The sequence below is a fragment of the Phlebotomus papatasi genome, chromosome 3 (genome assembly GCF_024763615.1).
Source record: "Phlebotomus papatasi isolate M1 chromosome 3, Ppap_2.1, whole genome shotgun sequence".
NCBI classification, from domain to species: Eukaryota; Metazoa; Arthropoda; class Insecta; order Diptera; family Psychodidae; genus Phlebotomus; species Phlebotomus papatasi.
Genome location: NC_077224.1, coordinates 36,785,338 through 36,802,791, shown reverse-complemented (window position 1 = coordinate 36,802,791; position 17,454 = coordinate 36,785,338). Strand labels below are relative to the sequence as shown.

At 34.9% G+C, this 17,454-nt stretch overlaps 1 protein-coding gene across 1 annotated transcript in view; it reads right to left on the bottom strand.

Moving 5' to 3' along the window:
* The window catches only part of LOC129805528 (titin), a 55,903-nt gene extending 38,668 nt beyond the window's left edge, over positions 1 to 17,235 (bottom strand). Inside the window, exon 1 of the mRNA XM_055853495.1 lies at positions 16,788 to 17,235. The gene's annotated coding sequence lies outside the window, so the exon portion shown is untranslated. The remainder of the gene's footprint in view (positions 1 to 16,787) is intronic.
* Between the last annotated feature and the right edge of the window lie 219 nt (positions 17,236 to 17,454).

Here is a 17,454-nt window from a genome sequence, read left to right as displayed (position 1 = left end):
AAAATAAGGGCGAAGCAATATCAATTTCAGAAAACCAATTTTCAGATTTCAGATTGTCAGTTAAAGCAACATTTGTCGTAACTATACTTTAAAAATGAGTCCAGAATACGTTTGAATAAAAAATTGAAATGCACAAAAGAAAGTAGTACTAATAAACAGTAAGAAACTCGAGAAAATATTTATAAAATAAGGAAGTGAATCAGCTTTGCAATTGGGCTTTTTTCTCTTATTTTAAAATGGAATTAAGCCTTTAAGGGCTCTACACATTGGGTGCAATTTTCGTCAAAAATCGCATTTTTGACAGAATTTTGACGTTTCTACCTACAAAAGTCCGAACGATTTCCTTCAAAAGAGCAATTTTTGACGAAAACTTCTTACAATGTGTAGACACCCTTACATTATGTAATTCAGCTGCATCATTGATTTGTTGAGCTAAATTATATCATAAAAAGATCCAGTTTCATTTAAAAATAAGAGAAAAAAAACCCAATTTCAAAATTTCCTCAATTCAAAGATGCCCCTTTTCCCGCTGCGCAATTTCAGCGATGTAAATCATTTATTCAGTTTAGGTTGCAGTATTGAGTTTCCAAATTTTAAAACCGCCTTGGAATTTTTTTTTTGTATTCCTATTTAAGTATGTTAGTTTTAAAGTCTCAAATTTTATCAAGCCTTAAGTCTACAAATATTATAATAATTAATCCGAAATAAAAATATAAACTGATTTTGAAAACTTTAAAGCATGAAAATTTTAAGTTGAGTTTATAAAGTTTATAAAGAAACATATATCTTAAAGTATATTTTTATATAATTTTCAAGCAAAAAATAGGAGAAGTAGCAGCTAAATTATACAGTAGGATGTTCTAGTTTATTTTAAAAAGATTATTAACTAAATCAAAATCGATTCTCAATTCGTTAAAATATTTATAGTATTTCATTATAATTTATAATAAAAAAATCTTATTTCCTGACTAGCCTCGGTTCCCCTATCTGACATATTGATAGACTTTTAATATTTGACCTATTAATAACTAATTGACCTATTTTTAAGTTAAATCAACGTTAGCTCTATCATATTCCCATAATTTCCAGAGGCTAAATGCATTTTTTTCTTATTATAGTAAGTATTAAAAAAATAATTAGGAATAAATCTCAAAGCTGTAAGTTTTCTAACCAATTAGAACTTCATAAAAATTTCCTGTTCTATGTATTAACCTCTAAGATGGCTGTACAATTCGAAACAATTATTCATAAGAGCGCACTTGTGTCATCTTAAATGCATAGAGTGAATGAACAATTTATGTAGAAACATATTTCAACAACATCCTGCTAATTTTCTAAACGAAAAATACCTAAGAAAACTTAAACTTTGATCACAATAGAAGACTCTTATTATTGCTCTATGCAATATTTTGCATAAATATTTAAACCACTGACATAAATCATTAACCTAGTGTGTCGGCTAAAGGTTTATGTGGTGTGCGCACGTGGTCACTACGTCAGCTGGGTTGGTGACTTCTAAACGCACAACAATACAACGATCTTGGTCGCCTTATTGGAAAGCTAGAGAAAGAATCTCCAATGGTGCGATGTTATGAGTATTTTGGCAAAAACCAGTCTTTACGGGCAGCACCATAAAAGAATTTTAAAATAAATTGGCAAAAATGTATTCCACGAGGCAATCCCATCCCATTAAATTCTTCTTTAAGCCAACTCTCGTCACCCAGATTGGTGTGCCTTTTGAGAAGCCTCAACATTGTTGATGCTTCTTTTATTATCCAGAGTTTGCAGTGAAAAAAAAAGAGAATGCGCGGTTTTGTGATGTTGAAGATTCTCCTGAGAAATTTGTTCATAGAAGATGCAAGACAGGCTGACAAAATGGATATTTTCTCTTCGTCGATGACCTCTTTGCTTCTTCACATTTCTATCAAATCCCTACAGGCCATTGAGCCGCGACGGTATGAACTCTCCAGGAAGTATAAATTTAAATATTCGTGCAGCAATTATCACCTTCTGTGATCTATTCAAGTGAAACTCAGCGGTGTGTGAGTTATCGCTGAGCGGTGCCAATTTCTCGAGAACACCAACATTGGAAATCCAATAAGTTTAAGAATATGGTTTTTCTTATTTAAAAAGAGAGAGAAACCTTCTTTTCACCCTGCTCTTTGCGCCTTTTTCCTGCAATATCTCACCCGCGGTTTTTTTTTCATTCTTTTCCTAGTTTTTAATGTTTTTTTTTTTTTTAACCACGGGGCAAGAATAAGGTACAGTGCGTTGCACTCTCCTGTTACGTACACACTTTAATTATATGGTGAATAAGCCTTTTGGTGCTTCTTTTTGGTCACCACCATCTGCCTGGAGAATTGTCGTATTATTGTTTATGATGGTGTGGATGGTGTGGTATTGAGAGATGAAGAGTACACTCATAAAATCAAACGAGGAAATTACAAAATGAGGTGGCAAGATTATCGCTGCCAGTGATGATCTATTCTAGATCACAATAATTGCTTCTGAGGAATGCTATTCCGCAAATTGTTGCGGGATGTTGATGATGGGCGAATAAAAAGCACTGTGATTCTGTGTCAATGGTGTAATGCCATCAGATTTGTACGCTTTGAATTACCACAATATATTATCCCATTGAGAATCACATCTCAATTTTCTGGCAATAGAATTAAAACATCATCAAAGAATCATGAGAATTCTTGGCCAGAGGCAAAAAGAGTTGGTTAATAACGCGTAATATTCATTGTCAACATTTCTAACTACACTTAGCGGAAAAGAGGTCAAATTGAGAAAAAATTCCACTGTCAAAAATATTATTCCAACATGATTATAATTCATTTTAAGCTACAGTATCAAAAATTCTTTTTAATTGATTCATTATCTTACAAATTGTCTTCGAGAGTTTCAATTCGTGATCCTATAGATTTTTGTCTGTTTCATAAATTTTATTCTTAAACTTGATTTCGCTTTTGACCTCAATAATTATATTCTTAAACGCAAGTTTTTTTTCCATGCTTTTAATTTTTACCTTTTTCCTTCATGTATTAAATAATTAGGAGAAGGCTTTTAGGTTTCGCACATACTCTAGCTTCGAACATTTTATATTTTTCCATGTTCCTTTAATCTTTTAATCCTTTAATGAATCTGACCAATTTTTTTTTCAAAAATGTGTGACTTAAGACTAGCTATTAAAATTATGTCAGATTCGTTAAAAGAATGAAAGAAAAATGTAAAGTCTTAGAAGGCCGAGTGTGTGCAGAGCCTGGAAGCCTTCCCCTAAACTAAAAATTTTATGTACGACCCTTGATTCAAGATTTTTTTCCATTGATCATAGAATACTATCAGTGATCTTAATTATTTTATTCTTGAACTTAGAATAATCCATAATTCTTTAGTCTTGATCTCACAAATACTATTCTTAAATTTTATTCTCGATTGAAGAATTGTTTACTTGGTAGCATAATAATTTTTTTCCTGATACTTGGATTATTCTCTTTCATGTCAAAAATTGTATTCCAATATTCTGAATTGTATTCTGTATCCTGATTTTTAGGTATGATTCCTTCATATTCTCACCTATTGTGATACTCTGTTTTTCTCAAAGTGCTCAGATCAGTCTGTCCTTGATTCCAAAACAAATCTGAATCCCGAAGCAAATTTTATTCTTCACAGCTGAATTTCATTCTTGATCTTAGAAATGTTTTCATTCTGAATATTTTTTAATAAAAAAGGCATTGTATAAAGGAGCAGTAAAAAGTTAAAATGGAGTAGTAACAAAAAAAATGAAACAGTGATATTATCGTCCAAATTTTGGCAAAGGGAAAATAAAGGGCTTTTCATTCCACTTAGGGAAAACTGGGGCACTATAGCACACGGAGTAGCACCGAAGACTGCGATTTTTTAATAAGATAGTACACTTCAGTGGACGAGGACATCTGTATAAATTCATAGATACTATAAGGATGCTTGTCCATTAAATAAATGGTCGTCATAGTCCAAGTAGTATAAAAAAAACCAGTGTTTGGTGCTACCCCATATTCGGTGGTGCTCCAGTTTCCTCTACATTTCAATCTATTCAAATGTTTGTCTTTATGAACCATTTCTACACTTCTTCTAAATTTCGGTTAATTGCTACTTTCTAATGCTTCAATAATTTAATATTTCGAACATCTCTTAAATAATCAAGTAAAAAAAAATTGACAGTTATGTCAAAAATATAATTTGCCAAACCACTTCCTTAATTTAATTCAAATTGTGAAACACAAGAAAATGAATTAACACTGTGGTAATGTTATTCAGTGTTTAAAAAATCAACAGTAATAGGCAATACTGTTAGTGATTTAGAAAATAATAACATTCGGAATTATTTACTGTAATTAAATGAATACATTCAACTCTTGTAAATAATTTGTAGTTCAATTAATGCTAAAGTAATACAACACTGTGAGTGACGATTGAAGTGCGTGTCTCAATTAAAATTCAATTAGTTTTATATATCGTTATTTTTGTTCTTTCACACCAAGAACACCCGCGGATGGATAGCTCTGACTAGATTATTGCAAGACGCCTTGAAGAGATAAATTCAATGAAATCGCCTGAGAGGTTGGTTTTCGTGGAAAATAGGCATAGGAGAGAGAAAGAGATTGCCAGCAAGCCCATCATCAGTCCTGGCATCGACAGGAAGACAAGGGCAATTGAGGGAAATGGATGGATGTGTTGAAGATAAAAACGGCAAGATCTAATGCCACACTGTGTACTTTTGACATGAAAAGTTTCCAGCAGCATTGCAACTTGTCTCAAGTGCAATGTCCTCAAACTGCCACCTGGGGATGCAGAGATTCAGTATGAGGTGTTTTGCAAAATGGGAATCTCTGCACGCGAATGTGAGAATATCAAGTGAAGATGATTCTAGACGTCATCGACAGCCTCTGGATGCCTTTAGGTATCCCACCAGCTAAATCTCACTCTTTCATCATAAGCATTTCATTCATCTTCCCTCATTCTGTCTCCCAATTCACCTCATGCCACTCTTAAAACCATTGGAGAATATTCATTTTCATCCAATGTATGTTGCATACATTGTTATTAATTTCAGAGTTTTTTTTTTGTTCACCGACCACTTTCGTGGCTGTTGCATCAGCAGTCTCAATTGAGGAGGATGATGACTTCAGATTCATTTCGCAAGTGTGCTTTTTCGCGCCAATGCAAATTAATTAAACGAATTCCTGTTTTAGTTCAAGGGGCGTGCCCATTGGGGTCATTTGAACAAGTCGTAAAAATATTAATACATAACGTATGTTAGAACGGAATCTCTTAAGTCTTAGGATTTAAAAAGCGACTTGAGAATATTTCTTAATTAAAGGGTTTTCTGAAGTAAATTCAAATTAGCATAATACGCTATTCTTCTTCATTGGAACATCCACAACAAGTTCAAATCAGAAGTGGGATAGATGTATGCAAAACGTTTGAAAGAAAGAGGAATGTGAATTTTGATTTTATGAAATTATCCTGATCTTCCGAGGCGTGTCACAAACATAAAAATTAGATTTGTAAACTAGATAATTAAAAAGGGATTCATTAATTTTTAATTAATATAAAAAAAGTGAAGAATTCTTGACAAAGAAAAAATAAAAAGTCATAAATCATCTTGGTAGTTAAAGTGATTCCCCAGATCAATTTTGCATAATTTAATGACCAAACTGGTATGTTTTACTATTTTTTTTCAATATTATTTCCTGAACATTGTAATTTTCTTTCTAACCAAATACATTTAAATAAAAATTGTAGTTGTAATAAATGCAATATCTTTTAATTACAGGGATCATCTACCTACAAGATGATTTTCCCACTTTTTAATATTTCTTTTACTAAAAATTAAGTAATATAATTGTTTCTTGTTAGAAACTTATTCCTAGTGTTCTTTTACGTTTTTTCTTAGATGTATACTTATATTTTCATGAATTCTCATCAACAACTTCGAACATCTAAATTGACAAGTACACAAATAAAAATTCTTATTTATAATATCTACACAATCTGTTAAATAAATAGTCAACCTTGAAATATATAATCAGTGATGATCTTAGGGCACTGCTAATAAGCCTTTCAAAATCATCTTTAGAAGCACAAGCCTTTAGTATCTACGTGATTTAAAATCGTGTCAAGAACTTATCATCAATGAATGCTATTTGGTGTCTGGACAGTTGAATAATTTACTGAATAAATCGGAATATAAATAGTTTATTTTAACCCATATTTACATGAAAACTCACTATCCTATTGTTATGTATTATATCAAGTGGTTGTTTATAGAGTGAACATGACTTAGAATTCACGCGATAAAATTGGTGATTCAATCTGGGGCTTACACTAAAAATTAAGCGTTCATTGACTGTCCATATTTACTTTATTTTACAACAATTAATGTGAAATTTTACCAAATACAAGCAATAACTCTTCCATAACTGCTTTTTGGTAGTTCATGAATACACTTCACGTAAGGTTATGCGAGATGTTTTTTTTTTCAGGCACTACTTTTGGTTCAACGTCCTTTTGATAATTCTGCAAGTGATTTAAGAGATCACAAGTCTGGAGTGTATGTCGTCTTTTTGGATAGGAGTATGAGTTGGTATGATGTCACCGGCAGTGAAATTAGTGTATCAAGATGGAAGAAGTGAAATATTATGCAATAAATTAAGTGACTTGTCCTCCTCACCCATTCCTCTGGCACCGTGGAAAATGTATGCCTCAGTGATGCGCGAACTTGGCGAATGACACTGACTTTGAAAGTTGTACGAGATTGTACGTAAGTCACGACCACACACATTTCCATCATCCAACAAGACTTTCACTCACGAAATCGATGCCATAACTTTCTTACTTAATAATCCCACTCTCGCGCCACTCAGCTGCAATATAGCGTGAAGACTTACTCCACTCAACATGATATTAGGTGAGATTCTTAACAATCTCACCTACTATAATCCTAACAAAATTTCATGTCGTCCGATCGACCTCAAACTTGGCCAAAATGTGTTTCAGCACTTCCTGATCACGAATATATATGTGGCTAATTTACGTTCCCGGCCGGCCGGCCGGCTGGCCGGCCGGCCGGCCGGCCGGCCGCTCTTTGGAGCTTAATAGCTCCTAAACTAAAAAAGATATCGACTTGCGGTTTTCGGCAAAGGTTATATATCGGGTGAAAATTGCAACTTGGTGCATAGACCCCCCACCCCCCACCCCTCCTTCCGCCATTTTGAAGACCCCCCTTTTTTTTGTTTTCTCAATAGCTCCGCCCCTATGGCATCGAGCGGGCTCAAATTTTAGTATGTTATAGCTGGGCCTTAGAGCTTTCCATCAATACCAAACTTAAGGTTCCCCGACCCCCCTGACCCGAGCTATAAGGGTCCAAAAAAAATTTCTTAAAATGGCCATAACTCCGGTTCTAATTGTCAGAATTTAAAAAGTGAGGGCTTTTTGGAAAGCTCTCGTGAAATGCCACTTCCCCTTCTAACATCGCAAGTTCATAAAACCACCGCTAGGGGCGCTATTATTAAAAAGAAAATTTTTAAATTTTATAAGTTAAATAACTCAAAAATTCCATTGTGCATCGGGCTGAAATTTTAGTATGTTGTAGCCGTTGATTATACCTATCAAACAAAAAAAACCTTAAGTCGATCCATAACCTCTGACCCGAGCTATAAGGGGTCAAAGTTCGAAAATTGACCGGCCTCTATCTCCGGTTCTAATTAACATATCGACCTAAATTTTACCTTTTTGGTTTCGTCTCGATGAGCACTTTCAGATGGAAGTTCAAAAAGTCACCACAGGTGGCGCTGTGATGGCGTCAAAATTCATCGAAATTCAAAGTCACTTTTCTCAAAAACGGCATTGTGCAAGTTAATGAAATTTTAGTATGTTGTAGTCCAGTCTAGGACGTTTCCAAAATGGTATGTATGCGCGCTGTGGTTTCAATAGAACCGGAGATATGAGGGGTCAAAGTTCACAAAATTCAAAAAATCATATCTCCGGTTCTATGTGACCGATTTTGATGAATGAGGGCTTAAACGAAAGATCTCACCAAATGCTACAACTTTCTAGAATATTTGAACTTCGTGGGACCAACACCAGGGGCGCCACAGTCGAAAAACCAATTTCAATATCACATAACCTCAATTATCTCGACTGTCGCTGAACCGATTTTGATGATTACTTCAACATAATTGTAGAGCACATTTGTCTCTACATTTCGTCCATACATCATTTTCCACTCAGACTACGCTATCACTCCGATTTTGCCGTTTAAGTGTGAAAAAATTGATTTTTCCCATAATAACGCTTTGAAATCACTCAGATGCCAATTTGACTGCCTCTACTCCACCAAGACACTTAAAATAGGGGTTTAAATGGAAAGTCCCGCAAAATACAACAATTCTTTGATTTAGTTGAAGTTCAACAAATGACTACTTGGGGCACTCTGGATGAAAAAACGAGTTAAGAAACAAAAAACCTCGCTTATCTTGGCTTCTGAGTAATCGATGAGTTCAAGTTCTACGGCAAAATTATAGAGAACATTCTGGTCTACATTTCACCCATATATCACTTTTGTGCCAGTTCATCCAAATCCTTGATATTTTGGTTTAAATACAAAATTTGCATAATTTCACGAATTTGATTCAAGATAACTGAATGGCGTCTCCCAACTTCAGCTCTAAATCGAATTTGCATGCACTCCGAGTTAGCTCACGTTAAGAATCTCACCTACATAAGCCGGTTAGGATTATCTGTCCCTTTTTTTTTAAATATCATGTACTCCGGGGTACCCAAGCTGAGTAACATTATGGCTACATTCATTTGGATCCAGAAGTGTGGGTGGACGTGCGAACGCAATTTGTGCTGGAGAAGGTCAATCGTTTAATCCACTAAATTTTATAATAGGGTGCTCTATTTGAAGCATTAGTGACAAAAAAAACATTTCGAATTTATATAAAAAGTATAATTTTAAAGTGTTTTTTTTAAGTTTTTAAAGAAATCAGAATTTTAAATTTTTGGTCAAAAAAAATTGGTCTGGTCTTTCTTGACCCAACTATAAACAAGGGGTTACTTATTTCAGAGAACTCGTACTGTTCTGGCTGGAGAACCCGAACAAGTCATGGGGAACCCGAAAAACCTGAAGAACCCAAAGAACACACGGAATATCTAAGGGATCCGTAAAAAACCACTTTGAGTACTCTCGCTACGCTTTCACTAAGAACGATCAAATCGGTCAAAGCGGTTCATAGCGGTTAAAAGTTATAATTAGTTAGAACTACGATTTGGTGATGTAACCGATTTCGATAATTGTTTTTCTTATATAAGTTTTAAGTATTCAGTATTTAAATCAGATATATCGTTCAGTTAAGATAAGTCAAGATGTTACTCGGATTGTCTTACTTCCATATTTTGTTTGGTAAGTGGTTAGTTATCCTATAACAACTCAAGTTTAAGGTATTGTATTAAATTAAGTGCTTATTAAGGGGTTAATAAGTGCTTCATATGTTAGCCGGGTAATAATAAGTTTAGGTAAGCTCATATCACTGGAATTTTTACCTGGGAGAGCTTTATGCATTTAAGAGTTAAATTTTAATTAATGAATAGAATTTCTAAGTTTTTCTTTGAGATTTGTAAATTTTAGAGCAAGAAGATATACTTTTAAAATTTACAATAAAAAAGAAAATAATCATTTCCTAACTTTGGAAAAGAAAAGCTCAGAGATAGGGGCAAAGTCACCTAAATTTCAAACACCTCGTTTTCAGTTCTATTTCACAGAATTTGATAATATAAAGCCTAAACGTAGGGCTTTACACAAATATATCAACAGCGTTTAAAAAAATTAGATTTTATTGGAATTTTTATAGTATTTTTTATCTTTTTAAAGTTTAGATCTTAAAAAGCTATAATAGCGCCGATTAACTTCTTGCCTATATTTGATATTGCAATAGATATATATAGTTTGGCTCCGGAGTAGGTTGGGCACCAACGCTAAGACGGCGGTGGACGGATAAACCTCTGTTATTATGCCTCTAAAACACGCACAGTTTCAAAGGCAGTTTGATTTTGAAATAAATAAAATAAATTAAATAATAAATTTGATATTTTGAATTACTGGACAATGCCTTGATTTTCTTACATGTAATAAAAATACGTATCTCTCCTAATCCAGTAGAAAAAATCATGTTCTAAGTCAAAATGTTGTAAGTCTTTTGAGACATTTATCAATTCAGAATTGAATAAATGTTTGAGAAATATGACAGAAATAAACAATACACCCTATACAAGAATCGTTAGAAATTCCTCCAGAGTGAAAAATTTCACTGTGTCTCCGCATCAATGGTAGAAATAAATAATTATATATGAAAGATTGCCTCTTTCTCTTGCTTTAGTGTCCATTGTAGACATTTTTCACTATTTATCTTTGCATTTTTTTTTTATAACTTCTTGCCAGCCACTCAACTCGCACCTATAAAATCATCTTTGGAGAGGATGTATCCAAAGACATTCGCGACATATTCGCATCGCTGTGGCTATTAATAGACACCTCTCTCTCATCTGGCGAGGTAAATCCAAATGGATGGCAAGGGCATGGCATCCAGGTGGTGCGAGAGGTGGACAGGAGGAAAAAACGAACCGAAGGTGAGCACAGCAAAATAATGATTGAGTGCTGAAGATGGCTCATCCCGTTTTCCTATCCGATGGTGTTGGCAAAAACGCAACAGGCGAGATGGATGCAGAGGGAACAAACAGAAGGAACTGATGGTATTGACCAAGTTGAAGACAAAGAGGCCTAAGTGGACAGCGATCGTGTGTTGAAAATAGCAAAGAGGATGGCAACACGGACGACCATAATAATCATCATCAGTGATAATAGATGCAAGGGTGAATCTATATTTTCCAACCTGGACATAATTGCCCAAGTGGTTCTATTTCCAAGACACCAAGATAGAATTTTATTTTATGCTAGGAGGAGGTATAGGGGTTATATTTCTGCAATTTCCAGCTCACAAGAATGGTGTATGTATCACAAATTAACAAAACGCGTTTTCTTAGAGCAATTGAACGTAACACCCAATACAACCATTAAAAAAGCACTAGACTTTGCCAGAAGATATAAAAACCTATCGTTCGGAAATAGAATTACAAATTGCAAAATGTGACTTTGGAAAGAAATCACTCGAGTAATTGTTCACTTGAGAAAATGTATCTCGGATGAGATGCTATATTGGAAGAGGCCACTTAGTGCTATTAAATAATTGACTAAAATCAGAGGCGAAGAGAGTGAACAAAACATAGTGCAGAACCTTGATGACCAGCGTGAAAGTTAGAACCATTGACCTTCAATCTCATTTTCTCGCGAGATGCACTAAAAATTACCATGAATTGACAAAAAGCATATTTTCTGCAGCAATGAGAGTATTCAAGGGTGATTGCGAAATGCTATCCGTGAAAGGTGAAATTCTTCAACGGGCATTTACTACTTGGAAGTGATGTACAGTACTCAAATTATTACAAGCTTTTAGGTTATACAAAAAAATAAGAATATACAGAAGTACTGAACCTCAATATCTATAATTCAAAATATCCCAATTAACTACGTATTTTTTCTTCTAAAAAAAAATTATTAATTTTTTTTTAAAGATTTGTTATTTTTAGGAAAATTTGTAAAAGTCAACAGCCTATATATTGCTTTGTGCTTTCAATCACATTTCATGTTTAAGGTTTTTTTTACTCTCATTCTTTTTAACAACTCTTTTACAACTTTTTAATTCTTCTGCACTTTAGAAATTTTTAAAAACCTTATACGCATATATTGAAAAACTAAGTTTCATAATGTTTATTGTAGTTATTATTATTTAATTATTAAAGTAAGGGTTTCATCTGCAGACCTTGGATTTTTAATTAGGATAATTAATATCTAAGAGTATACTATCAAATAATTTATTTAAACTAAATTATTCTCAACATAAGTAGATAGAAAACTGCAATTCCGTAAATTTTAATTCTATTACACTAATGGACTAGCAACATAATTCATTGCATTTTTAAATCTCTCAGTAATAATATCACAAATTTTCTCACTGAATAATTTGCAAATGTCTTTAATTTCAAAAAAAAGTTAAAATAAAAGAACTGAATCCTAAAGTATTATCGCCACAAAAATAAATACTCAATCGATGCAACATTTTCCCCATTGTGTTCTCTGAAACAATTGAAAGCACTTCAATCAGCGAAAGAATTGGATTGGTCCAAAATATTAATGGTGACTAAATATTTAATTACATGTGAATAGCGCTTAAATCTCAATTTTCATTTTAAAAAATAACATAAATTGATGTGTTAAACTTCTGTCTAATTGTTTCTAAATGTTTCAATGATTTTAGAATGGCAAAAACTTTGTGACTTTGAAAGCATAGCATAAAATTTAAGTTATCTTTTAAACGTTCTTTTCTCCTCCTCGTGAAATTTTTCTAAATTGTCGTTGAACAACCACAGAAAAAGTTAATTTACTTAATTAAATTCATTTTACTGGTGAATTTAAAAGAAAAGTAGTAAAAACTTTTGTATATCCATTATATAAACCGAATGAATAAAATTATTTAGAGTTAAAAAGCACTTAAGAATAGTTCAATAAATTAGCATAACATCCTGTTTGTGAATTTTTTTGCCAATTGACACCAGAAATAGTGTTCCTTAATGCTTTAATCATTCAATCAAATGCAGTGTACTAGTACATCCTTACCCCTAAATTGCTTCTCCCTTGGACACTCTATTGAAAATCGTTGGGCACTTCACCTGTTGTTAGACACACGCGTTGAGATTTAAATCAAGAAGAGGAACAGTCAGAATAAGTAATTTGGATTAATTGTAAGTTTTGAGATGGTATTTTAAGAATTTTCCAGTTTGGGTAGAGCCAGAAAACAAGAGATAATACCAAGTAATGCTGGGACTAGGTCTTGGTCGAGAGTTCCGAAAATACTGACGGTGGCAGCGACAGTAGCCAAGTGGAATATAGTGCAGAATCTTGCGCGTGTGGGCCCGGCACGTCTTATTATTGGAATATAAACCCACTTTTATTTTATGTACATTAAATTGTCTCTGGTGGAGTATGGCAAAGAGGCACAAATCTCATCTTATGTACGATACACAGACATACTCAGAATACAAATTGGGGTTCCGGCAAAATACCACGTAGAGACTTTTGTGCAACCATAAGAGCGTGAGCTGTTTCCATTCATAGTCTCTCTGAGGACAGAGGAAAAGATGCCACAAGGAGGGGGGACAACCTCTTATCCATATATTGTCAAATAGCATTTTTAGTATATATTATTTGCGGAGAGACGGGAGAGGCCCTTGTGATTTCTACCCAAGAGACATACATTCCTTTGGTATTTTTCATTTCTTATTTTTTTGTTTGAAGATGGTGGCAAGAGAGAAATGACATGAAAAAATGCATAAAAATGCATTAGGAATTGAAGTTGCAAGATTCCCCGAAACAGCTACATGACCCATTCACATATTATTTGTACTGATGGGGGTCTTACACAAGTATGGTCGGTGTTGAGAAGAAGTATCATACACTTTCAAGAATTTACCATTGACCGCCAACTACTTGCACCATCCATAAATATCCAACATTACCGTTACTACAAGAATACTATTGGTGTTGGATATACCATCTCTCCAGCATCCAAAGAGGCCACTATTCTGGGTGGTTGGGATGAGATGCACAAATGATAAGTTTTCTTCTTTTTTTTTCAGAAGAGGAGACCCATGCACACAAAAAGGAAAATCCTAATCATTGTGGAAAATGAGGTGATAGTGAAGAAGTCAGTTTGAATACCAAAAAAAAAGCGTGTGAAGAACCAGTCTAAACCTACGTGGTCACTGCACCCAAAAAAAAAATTTCAGAGTTCCAAAAGTAGGTAATGGTGTTACCATGAAAATTGAAACTTACGCCGCAACTTCTTAACCAAGTCATCATATTGTTACAAAGTGCAAATCTAGTTTAAATTGAAATTCTCGAGTGTATCGTGAACCCAGAAAAAATATATATAGCATTTGTGCGACCCTAATTCACGCACATACACATCAAATGCCATAATCCAGGCGACATGAATTTCTCCTATCAACTTTTTTTCGGATTTTGGATTTTGGGAATAGCCTTATGCCAACTCTTGACAAATGCAATGCATAATAAAAGTATTTTTGCAGTTTGAATGATATTTGTGACTGGGGTTGGATCCTATTAAGAGGGATAATTTGCATTCTCGTGACAGTTACCAAATTGAAATATGCAAATTGATAGAGTCATCCCCTGTGAAGGTTAGGGTGAATTGGCTCAAGTCATGGTGTTGAAGGTGGTTTTAGGGATTTTATTAGCACAAGAGAAGGGTGTACTGAAGGGATTTCCCAGACTCTCATTCCCCGAATTCTTGATTGCCTCCTGTGCAGTGCCAAAAATAGGGGCAGGGGTGTGATTTTCCAAGGATGGAAACAGATGATGATGGCCGGTGTTCACCCACACACCAAGGTAGATGACTTTGGGAGTTTTAGAAAAAAAAGAAACTGTGTTGAAGTCCACACGTCATTTTTTGGATGTAAATATAAAATATTTTTTACCTCTCACACTATGTACAGAGATTATTGGTATTTAAACAAGTTGAAGTACACCGGCAAATGGTGATGATGGAATTTGAAATGTTTACTTTCGAATCCAGTTCTTTTACAAACCTCTTCCTCCCATCTTCACAATCCTCGCGCAATCACCGGATTGAGGATTTGAAGATGAGTCAGAGGGAGAACCTGTCCTTTTGCTACAAAATATACACCGGGTTCGTTCGGAATGTATACACCCTCCCTATGTCTGGGGCTAGATTTTGAGATGATTCTTTTGGGGTTGTCAACAATGGTATCTCTCTCCCCCCGATTCTTATGGTATGCTGGATGTACTCAACATTGGCGTACATCTTCAAACATGATGGGTTGAAGAGTGAGTGAGATAAAGTCATTTGTGTTTGCACAAACATTTAGTATGGATAGAATAGTTTGGAAGGAAGAAGTTCTTCAAGACACTTCTCAATTTTTTTTTCTTTTTTTTTGGGGAAGTGACTTGTGTGTTGGAGAGCTTCTTTTGAGCTCACCTATACAGCTGAGAGAAGAGCAAATAATCGAAATCCCCCATCAACCAATCTACCATATATGACAATCCAATATGTTTCCATTTCTTCTTTCTCACAGAGCCGCTTAAGAATCGACCATGGGACTTCAGGAAGAGTGGGCATTACATAGATGAAGAATTAAAAAAAAAATCGGTAAATTTCTTCTCCGTGAAATTCACAGTTTCATTCTCTAAACAGTCTAACCTTCAACCTCTTAGTATACTATAATTTTTAAGCTGGAGACTTTTTGCCAATACCGTTTTGGTTAAAGCAAAAAGAGTTATTGAAGAAATTAAGATGATGTAATTTAATTATTGGCTATGAGGATTCCAATTGATCCGAACTATTGTTGGTCCAAAAATCCTCAATTGTTAGCATCGTTAGCATTGGGGTCTCTTGGTGCCGACCAAGTCGATATATATATGGCAACATCTGGATGTTCCGCCAGTGTAATGAATCAAGGTGGAGACGAGTGCTAATTCAGATCATAAAAGTCATCTTTTTTCGTCCTAACCAAATGAAATTTGATGAGCCATGGGATTTCAACATTCTTCACTCGAGTCGCGTTTCTTTATTATTATTTTTTTTCGAACACTTTCCCACCTAAAAAGTGCCACAGCAATGGATTTAAGTTCAGAAAGAAAAATGAGGACATTGATTGCTATAGCCAGAAGAGACACCTCATCCCAGTCAGTGTTAAGTTTTTCAGAAGATTGTATACCTCGTAAAAGATGTATTTTATGTAAAAAGTTTTATCGCGCGACTTTTTGCATTTCACATTTCAGGCCCATCCCCTATACTCAATGTCACCATAAGATACTGTGGCACGTTCCAAGAGCGCAACACATAAAAGTTAGAGGGTAAATTGAGCATATTCTCTATACCCAAAAGATTTCCTCATCTTTTTTTTTCCTTCTCTCCATTCTATCTCATCTTCGGCGGCACGAGATCTTGTTTATTTTTACGATCCACCCTTCGATAGAGCTTAGAACTAAAATCACTGTGTACAAGTTTATATTGGCCACTCTTGGGATCGAGTCAATGGACCAAGCACTCCCGAGTTAATAATCCATAGTCATTTTATTCTCCTAATGTAATCATCAATTTGTGATTTTGACGCAAGGTCGGCGATCTCTGAATCCGCGAGAATTGCTCTCATAAGACTAACCACCATGACCACTGAACCTTACAAATCTTCCGTCCAAGTATATTGCATTATAAGCGAATATAAATTGTTCATAGAGTTGAGAAGAGGCCAAAAAAAAATCCCGAAGCACAAGAACCCCGAGATGTGCTCATCTGGCGAAAGAGAATAAAACTCTCGATTTATATTATTTATGCGAAATCATCAATTGGAATGCCTCAACTTCCAATAACCACTATCGCGGAATTAATCGGAATCCGGAGATTGCGAGGGTTCGTGGTACAATCTTTTTATTTGGCTTTTGATCTCACACACTGAATTCCTGATTGAGAATTGGTCAAATTCTGAGAAGATGTATCACACAGAGCGCCTTGGTATCCCTTTGGGCGCAACACTCTTATATTCACTTTGGACAAGATTATTGAATTACAACTGTTCTTACTCACCTATAAATCTCTTCACCACAAAAATGTTTATCAGTCACTTCTCAACAATTTTCAAACTCAGTTTCAGCACAGTTTAAACAAATTCTCTGAGAGGGTTGTTTTTGCAAAAAAAAAAAAAATTTCGCCAATAATCACCACAAATCACTTCTTTTTGTCCAAATAATGTTCTTTCGATAGCACAGTTTCTTTGAATTTTCTTATCTTTAAAGAAAATTTAAAAATTAACAAATAAAAAGGATGTAGACACTCGGGGGTGTCTCCTGATCCCCAAACTCTGCCAAAAAAAACGGGTGCAGTTGCAGTTTGTGTGGGCAAATTTGAGTGATCCGGATGGGTAAATTGGGCAACCAATTTGTGCTGAGATGTATTCTGGAAGAAGCAACTCCTGGATGTGAGAAGAAGGGCCACTGGCCTAACAATAAGTGTAGTGTGTGTGCGAGAGACTCGAAAATTTCTGATCTCTGCACGTATTTATATAGCCTCTGTACGAGGGGCACCTCAGATGAGGCAGAGTCTGGTGTGCAAGAGTGGGGACTCAGGGGAATTGTGGTGGGAGACCCGCGAAGTGCGCACCGGCCGGAGACTCTTCTTTGTCGTCATCATCGTCATTGGTATCGTCATCATCATCGACAGCAACACCGAGCAAATTGTGGCAGAAAACACCCAG